This window comes from Nicotiana attenuata, chromosome 1, assembly GCF_001879085.1.
Source record: "Nicotiana attenuata strain UT chromosome 1, NIATTr2, whole genome shotgun sequence".
NCBI lineage: Eukaryota > Viridiplantae > Streptophyta > Magnoliopsida > Solanales > Solanaceae > Nicotiana > Nicotiana attenuata.
This window is the reverse complement of record NC_031989.1, coordinates 65478144-65486633: the sequence shown is the minus strand read 5'-3', so window position 1 is coordinate 65486633 and position 8490 is coordinate 65478144.

Here is an 8490-nt window from a genome sequence, read left to right as displayed (position 1 = left end):
CATGGAGTCAAGGATTAGACTCATGCAAATAGGGAGTCAGGGATTAGCCTCATGCAAATATGGAGGCAGGGATTAGCCTCGTGGAGTCAAGGATTAGACTCATGCAAATAGGGAGGCAGGGATTAGACTCATGCAAATAGGGAGGCAGGGATTAGCCTCATGGGGTAAAGGATTAGACTCATGCAAATAGGGAGGCAGGGATTAGCCTCATGCAAATATGGAGGCAGGGATTAGCCTCATGGAGTCAAGGATTAGACGCATGCAAATAGGGAGGCAGGGATTAGCCTCATGCATGTATGGATGCAGGGATTAGCCCAATAGAGTCAAGGATTAGACTCATGCAAATAGGGAGGAAAGGATTAGCCTCATGCAAATATGGAGGTAGGGATTAGCCTCATGAAGTCAAGGTTTAGACTCATGCAAATAGGGAGGCAGGGATTAGCCTCATACAAATATGGATCCAGGGATTAGCCTCATGGAGTCAAGGATTAGACTCATGCAAATAGGGAGGCAGGGATTAGCCTCATGCAAATATGGAGGCAGGGATTAGCCTCATGGAGTCAAGGATTAGACTCATGCAAATAGGGAGGCAGGGATCAGCCTCCTGCAAGTGTGAAGGCAAGGATTAGACTCATGCAAATATGGAGGCAGGGATTAGCCTCATGGAGTCAAGGATTAGAATCATGCAAATAGGGAGGCAGGGATTAGCCTCATGCAAGTGTGGAGGCAAGGATTAGCCTCATGTAGAGAGCAAGTAGTAAGTAAAAGTAGCATATGTCTTAGCTGGAGATGTATATTCGGTGTCTGATGGCCTGGTTGATAGTAATTTTGCTACGTGCATGTATTTGCGGATGTTATCGTTACATCAGATGTGCCTGCGTTCAAAGAAAAATTGTAAGTTCTGTTAGGGGAGGCTGGTTCGTGCTTCGTCCGTTGGCCTTGCTTTGCTCCGTTCTGAAAGCCTTTCGAGTTCCCCTGGGTGATACCTGATTTATGGAAATAGAGTTTTCGAAAATATGCACTTATTGATAAAAAATAGAGTTGTTTTAGAAACGTATTGGTATATCAAGTAATTTTGATGAACTAGTGAGTGTAACATATCTCAACGGTATTGCAGCTCTCTCATATTGGAATTTTGAGGGTCCTCCTCAAAATTCTGCCCCAGTTTGGTAGATGATCTTTTGACCGTTTGATGATAATAAGCCTTGCTGAATCTTTTCGGAATTTTGAGAATCCTTCTCAAAATTCTTCCCTAGTTTCGTTAACTGATTGTTGACCGTCTGACACCTGTTGGCGTTGTCTGGACTTACTTCGGAATTTTGAGGACACTCCTCAAAATTTTGCCCCAGTTTCTAATCTTGGGGGAAATGAAAATTTTATTATGATATGACCGGACCCATAAGGCTGCCTACGTATCCCCTCTTAAACGTGAATCAAGTCAAGCATAGTTCAATTATATCAGATAAGGAAATGTAAATAATCTAGGCATAGTATCTCTTGACTGCGTCTGAATTGATTGGCTTTGGCCAGATTTCTCCGTCCATTTCTGCAAGTATGAGTGCTCCTCCTGTTAGCACCCTATGGACCATGTATGGACCCTGCCAGTTGGGAGAGAATTTCCCTTTGGCTTCATCTTGATGCGGGAAGATTTTCTTCAATACCAGCTGCCCTTGTGCGAACTGTCTTGGTTTGACCGTTTTGTTGAAAGCTCTGGACATTCTGTTCTGATAAAGTTGGCCGTGACATACTACGTTCATCCTCTTTCCATCGATAAGGGCCAATTGTTCATAGCGATTCCTTATCTACTCTGCATCGCTGAGTTCAGCTTCCTGTATGATTCTTAAAGAAGGAATCTCCACCTCGGCTGGGATGACAGCCTCGGTACCATAAACCAACATGTAGGTAGTTGCCCCGGTTGATGTACGAACTGTGGTGCGGTACCCCAACAAGGCAAAGGGTAACTTCTCATGCCATTGTTAGTGGTTCTCTACCATTTTCCTTAGTATCTTCTTGATGTTTTTGTTGGCGGCTTGTACGGCTCCGTTCATTTGAGGTCTGTAGGCTATGGAATTCTTGTGCTTGATTATGAAAATTTGACATATAGCTTTCATTAGATCACTATTGAGATTGGCGGCGTTGTAAGTAATAATGGACTCGGGAACTCCGAATCGACGGACAATACCATCCTTGACAAAATCTGCGACGACTTTCTTGGTTACAGCTTTGTAAGATGTGGCCTCTACCCATTTTGTAAAGTAATCAATGGCGACCAGAATAAACCTGTGTCCGTTTGAAGCAGTGGACTCAATTGGACCGATAACATCCATTCCCCAGGCGGCAAATTGCCAAGGTGAGCTTGTTGAATTGATCTCGTTTGGCGGCACTTTTATCATATCGGCATGCACTTGACATTGAAAGCATTTGCGGAAATACTGGATGCAATCCGTCTCCATGGTCATCAAAAAGTAACCGGCCCTGAGTATCTTCTTAGCCAAGACGGAACCATTCATGTGTGGGCCACAGGTCCCAGCATGCACATCCTCAAGTATCTTAGAAGCTTCCTTCGCGTCAACACATCTTAGTAAACCCAAATCAGGAGTTCTTCTGTATAAGTTCCCTCCGCTGTGGAAGAAGTGTTTTGACAATCTCCGGAGCGTGCGTTTCTGAGTGTGATTTGCATGCTCTGGGTATTCTCCTTTTGATAAGTATTCTTTGATGTCATGGAACCAAGTCTTTCCATCTGCTTCTTCCTCGACATGAGCACAATATGGCGGCTGATTATGGATCCTCACCGGAATGGGATCAATGTAGTTCTTATTTGGATGTTGTATCATGGATGACAAAGTGGCCAATGCGTCGGCAAACTCATTCTGAATTCTGGGCACATGTCGGAAATCTACCTTTGTAAACCTCTTTCTCAATTCCTGCACATGGTGCAGATATGGGAATATCTTTGAATTCTTGGTGGCTCACTCTCCTTGTACCTGGTGCACAAGCAAATCTGAATCACCGATCACCAGCAACTCCTGAACATTCATGTCAATTGCCATGTTGAGCCCTAGTATGCAGGCTTCATATTCCGCCATGTTGTTGGTGCAGGAAAATCTGAGTTTAGCAGATACCGGATAATGCTGACCCATTTCTGATACCAAAACTGCTCCAATGCCCACTCCTTTGAAATTGGCGGCTCCGTCAAAGAACATCCTCCAACTGTCATATGCTTCGGTAATGTCCTCTCCTACGAATGATACTTCTTCATCAGGAAAATACATTTTCAAAGGTTCGTATTCTCCTCCTACCGGATTTTCAGTAAGGTGATCTGCCAATGCTTGCCCTTTGACTGCCTTTTGAGTTATGTAGACGATATCGAACTCACTTAATAGTATCTGCCATTTAGCCAACTTCCCAGTAGGCATGGGTTTCTGGAATATATATTTCAGAGGGTCTATCCTGGATATGAGGTATGTAGTGTAGGCACAAAAGTAATGCCTCAATTTCTGCGCTGTCCAGGTGAAAGCACAGCAAGTGCGTTCAAGCAGAGAGTACCGTGCTTCATAAGGTGTAAACTTCTTACTCAGGTAATATATGGCTTGCTCCTTTCTTCCTGTCTCGTCATGTTGTCCCAAAACACATCCGAAGGCTCCATCTAATACAGATAGATAGAGTAGCAAAGGTCGTCCTGGTTCTGGCGGGACCAGAACTGGTGGTGTGGACAGATATTCCTTGATCTTGTCAAAAGCTTTCTAACAATCCTCTGTCCAGCTTGTTTCAGCATCATTCCTCAGCATCTTGAAGATGGGTTCACATATGACTGTGGACTGTGCTATGAAGCGACTGATATAGTTGAGACGTCCTAGGAAGCTCAGCACATCCTTTTTGCTCTTAGGTGGTGGTAACTCCTGAATAGATTTGACTTTAGATGGATCCAGCTCTATCCCTCGACGAATGACATTGAATCCCAATAATTTTCCTGCGGAAACCTCGAATGCACATTTTGCGGGGTTCAGTTTCAAGTTGTACCTCCTTAGCCTGTCAAAGAACTTCCTCAAGTCTGCTATGTGATCTGCGGCCCTCTTGGATTTTATAATGACATCGTCCACATACACCTCTATTTCCTTGTGTATCATATCATGGAAGATGGTTGTCATGGCTCTCATGTAAGTGGCCCCAGCGTTCCTCAATCTGAATGGCATCATCTTGTAGCAATATACACCCCATGGTGTAATAAAAGCTATCTTCTCTGCATCTTCTTCATCCATCCAAATCTAGTGATAACCCGCAAAGAAATCTACAAAGGATTGGAGTTCATGCTTGGCGTAGTTATCGATCAGGATGTGTATATTCGGTAGCGGGAAGCCATCCTTGGGACTTGCTCTGTTTAAATCCCTATAGTCAACACATACTCTGACCTTCCTGTCCTTCTTCAGAACTGGCACAACGTTAGCTAACTAGGTTGGATATTCATCCACCCTGAGAACTTTGGCTATGATCTGCTAGGTAACTTCCTCCTTGATTTTCAGGCTCATGTCTGGTTTGAACTTTCGGAGTTTCTGCTTGACTGGCGGACACATGGCATTATTGGGCAACTTGTAAGCCACTATAGATGTTCTCAAACCGGTCATATCATCGTATGACCATGCGAAAATGTCCTCATATTCTTTTAGGAAATGAATGTATTCCTCCTTCTCTGTTGGTGACAAGTGAATGCTGATGCGGGTCTCCTTGACGGTCTCGGCGTCTCCTAAATTTACTGCTTTGGTCTCATCCAGATTGGACTTAGGCTTATTATCAAAGTTTTCAACCTCCCTGACAATTTCCTCGGGTATCTCATCTTCTTCATTTGAATCACTATTCTCATGTTGCGATGCCTTATTACATGTCACAGTCACTGGTTCATCAGGAAAAGTAATAATAATGCTGTAGAAAGGAAAAATGTAAAGGTAGTAGTGAATAACAAAGAGCAAATGCATTTGATTAAAAGTTGAAAATTTGTCCAGACAAAGTACGGCTCGATGAATCGAGCATTTCTTTTGAAACAAGTAAAACTTAAAACAAAATTACGGGAAATCTGAAATGCCTAGAATGGCTTATAGAAGTATATTCTGCCAAGCTACCCAAGGACTCGGCGGGCTCGGGAGGGTGTGGCGGTCCAGTTCCTGAGAACAGCTCCCTTCTCCACAGTCTGAATAGTGAGGCCTTCTTCCTCCCCCTCCTCAATTATGGCACCACAGTCCATGTCCTCATCCTCTAAGAACAAATTCCTCAACCCAGCTAGTGCTTCTTCATCTGCAGTCCCCCATATTGTGTCAGTCTGGTGGAAAGCTTGTTCCAAACGTGGCACCGGCTGTTCAAGAGGGTAATACGGTCCGTGCCATGGAGGCGACCAATCATTGTACTCTTGCCATGTATACTGGTATCCGAGCCCAAAGGTGGTACCATGATTTTTCAACTGTATTGGTTTGGTGATACCTTGGAGGTTCTTGCCCAATCCTTTGCCAGGTTCATATCCAGACCATGCTAGTATGCTTTCTATTTTGTTACTCAACCACTTATCCTTCTCGACAGCATTGACCCATTCGATGTGATGATAGGTTTCCCCTCCTAGCCTTCTTCTATGTCCAATGGCCGGGATGGTTTGACTAGTGTAGATGGGGTTACTTCCATCTCCGTGAATGATTACCTCCTAACGGTTCCATTAAAACTTCACGGCTTGATGTAGTGTGGAAGGCACGGCTCCAGCGGCATGGATCCATGGCCGGCCCAACAGAAGATTATATGAGGCTGGTATGTCAAGCAGCTAAAATTCAACGTCGAAGCAAGTTGGCCCCATCTGCAAGCAAAGGTTGATTTCCCCGATCGTGGCCCTCTAGGACCCATCGAAATCCTTCACATTCATGCTTCCTACCCGTATCTCATGGAAACCTTTGCCCAACCTTTTCAGAGTGTCCAATGGACAAATATTTAGGCTCAAACCTCCATCAACCAAGACCCTGGCAATGAATTTGTCTTCAAACTGCACCGTAATATGCAATGCTCGATTGTGATTCAGCCCCTCAGGGGGTAGCTCATCCTCATGGAAGATGATCTTATGACTTTCTAGTACTTGCCCAACCATGTTGGCCATTTCTCCGCTAGTGATGTAATTGGGTACATAAGCGTTGCTCAACACTTTCATTAAAGAGTTCTTGTGTGCCTCTGAATTCCGCAATAGTGACAGGATAGATATCTGAGAAGGGACTTTGTTCAGATGGTCAACAACAGAGTTCTCCTGTGCCTGCACTTTCCTCCACAGGTCATCTGGTCCGGTCTCAATGATAGGCTACCTAGTAGTGGCCTCCTTACTTGAACCTCCCAGGTGTTCCGGTGTATAGACTCTTCCGGTTCTAGTCATTCCTTGTACAGCGTCAGATTCTTCTACCTTGGCCTTTCCTTGAATGGGGTGTGGTTGATGCTGTCATAATGAAAGGTGTGACCACTTCTACTTCAAATGGAGCTGGGGTGGCTGCGGGCGGAGCCACCTCCACCTCGAATGGAACTGATGTAGTTACCTCAACCTCAATTGGCGCCTGAGTCTGAACTACAATAGGAGTAAGTGTAACTGCAACCTTAAAATCGTCGTCTTCTCGAATAAGCCCGATCGACCCTTGAGGGTCCCATTCTTCATTTGTCTCTATCACATGTACACCATCACCTCTATGATCAGGGAGGGGATTGTTGCGGACATTAGGTGCGGCTTCCTTTGCTTGTATGACCTTGTTGCCAATTAGCGTCTGGATTTTATCCTTCAATGTTCGGCACTCAACAGTGGTGTATCATACCGGAATGGTACACACAAGTTTTGTTCGGATTGACCCATTGGGTTGGATTTTCTAATGCTACAACGGGAACAGGAGTGACGTAACCTGCGGCCTTCAACCTTTCATACAGTTGGTCGATGGGCTCAGCAATGGCAGTGTATTGTCTGGGTGGCTTGCGGTCGAAGTTAGGTCATGGTCTTGGATAATTTTGGCGAGCTGGTGGTGATTGGAAGTGGATGGTTGGGAGTTATAGGTGTGATGGACAGTGGCTGGTTGGGAATATCTGGGAGATGAAGGTTGATACGTAGACGGTGATGCTTGGTATGTGCGTGGAGGTGTTTGATATGTGGGTGGAGGTATTTGATATGTGGGCGGAGATGTCTGATAGGTAAGTGGAGATTTTGGGCCCTGGGCCACCATTACCGCCCCAATATCTCTCTTATTCGATATGCCACCTGATTGTAGTGCCTTATTCGTGGCTTGCAAGGCCTCGAAGTTTGTTACCATCCCGCTCTTGATTCCTTCTTCGATTCTTTCTCCGAGTTTGATGATGTCAAAGAATTTATGATTTTCGATAACCATCAACCTCTCGTAATATTATGGATCCTGTGCCCTGACGAAGAATTTATTCATCTGTTCTTCGTCCAAAGAGGGCCTGACCTTGGCCACTTCCGACCTCCAACGAGTAGCGTATTCACGAAAAATCTCAGTAGGTTTCTTTGTAAGATTCTAAATGTAGAAGACATCCGGTGCATTCTCTATGTTGAACCTGAACCGGTCCATGAAATCCGATGCCATGCTTACCCAATTGGACCATTCCTTGGGATTTTGGCTGATATACCAAGACAAAGCGTCCCCAATAAGGCTCCTCATAAAGAGCTTCATCCGGATCTTTTCATCTTTCCCGAACCCAACAAGCTTGTCACAATAGGCCCTTAGATGAACCCTGAGATCACCTGTACCATCGAACATTTCAAACATGGGAGGTCTGTACCCCTCTGGCAGTTCTACATCCGGCTGTATGCACAGATCTTCATAGTTCAAACCATCTATTCCTCTGTCGCCCTCAACACCTTGAACTCGCCTTGTTAACTCCTTGAGATCTTCAGCCATATTTTTAATGAGCAAGTTCTTCTCAGAGGATTCCGGTGTTCATGAGATTGGTTGGGTATAATGAGGTATAGTTTCCACATATATAGGGTTGCTTTGATGGGTGCAAGGAACTTGGGTGTAGTGATGGTCATTGGTGAGTTTTGAGGATCGAGAATGGGTTGTGGTGTGTTTTGGGGAGTGTGGTAAGTGGTGGTTGGTGGGTACTGAATTGGTTGATGATGATGTTGCGGTGGAGTTGGTATTGGCAACGGATTGATATTTTGGGGTGGAGTCGCGTATTGATTTGGTACGGTAGGATTTTCTGGCTGTTGGTTTTGTGTGTTCTAAGGAGGTGTTGGGTTCTTTGTGTTTTGTTGGTGGATATCGGGGACATTGAGGGTGAGTGACAAGTTTGCCAAGTTGTGAACCCGCTCAAGTTCTCCTTGCAATTCCAGTATCTTTTGTTCCAGTCTCAAGACTAGATCATTTGGGGCCGGAGTACTACGACCATCTGAAGACTCTGCGTTCTCAATATTTTCCTTTCGGATTCCACTTAATTCGTCCATCTTTGCTTTTCCTCTACCTTTTGTATTACTTGGAG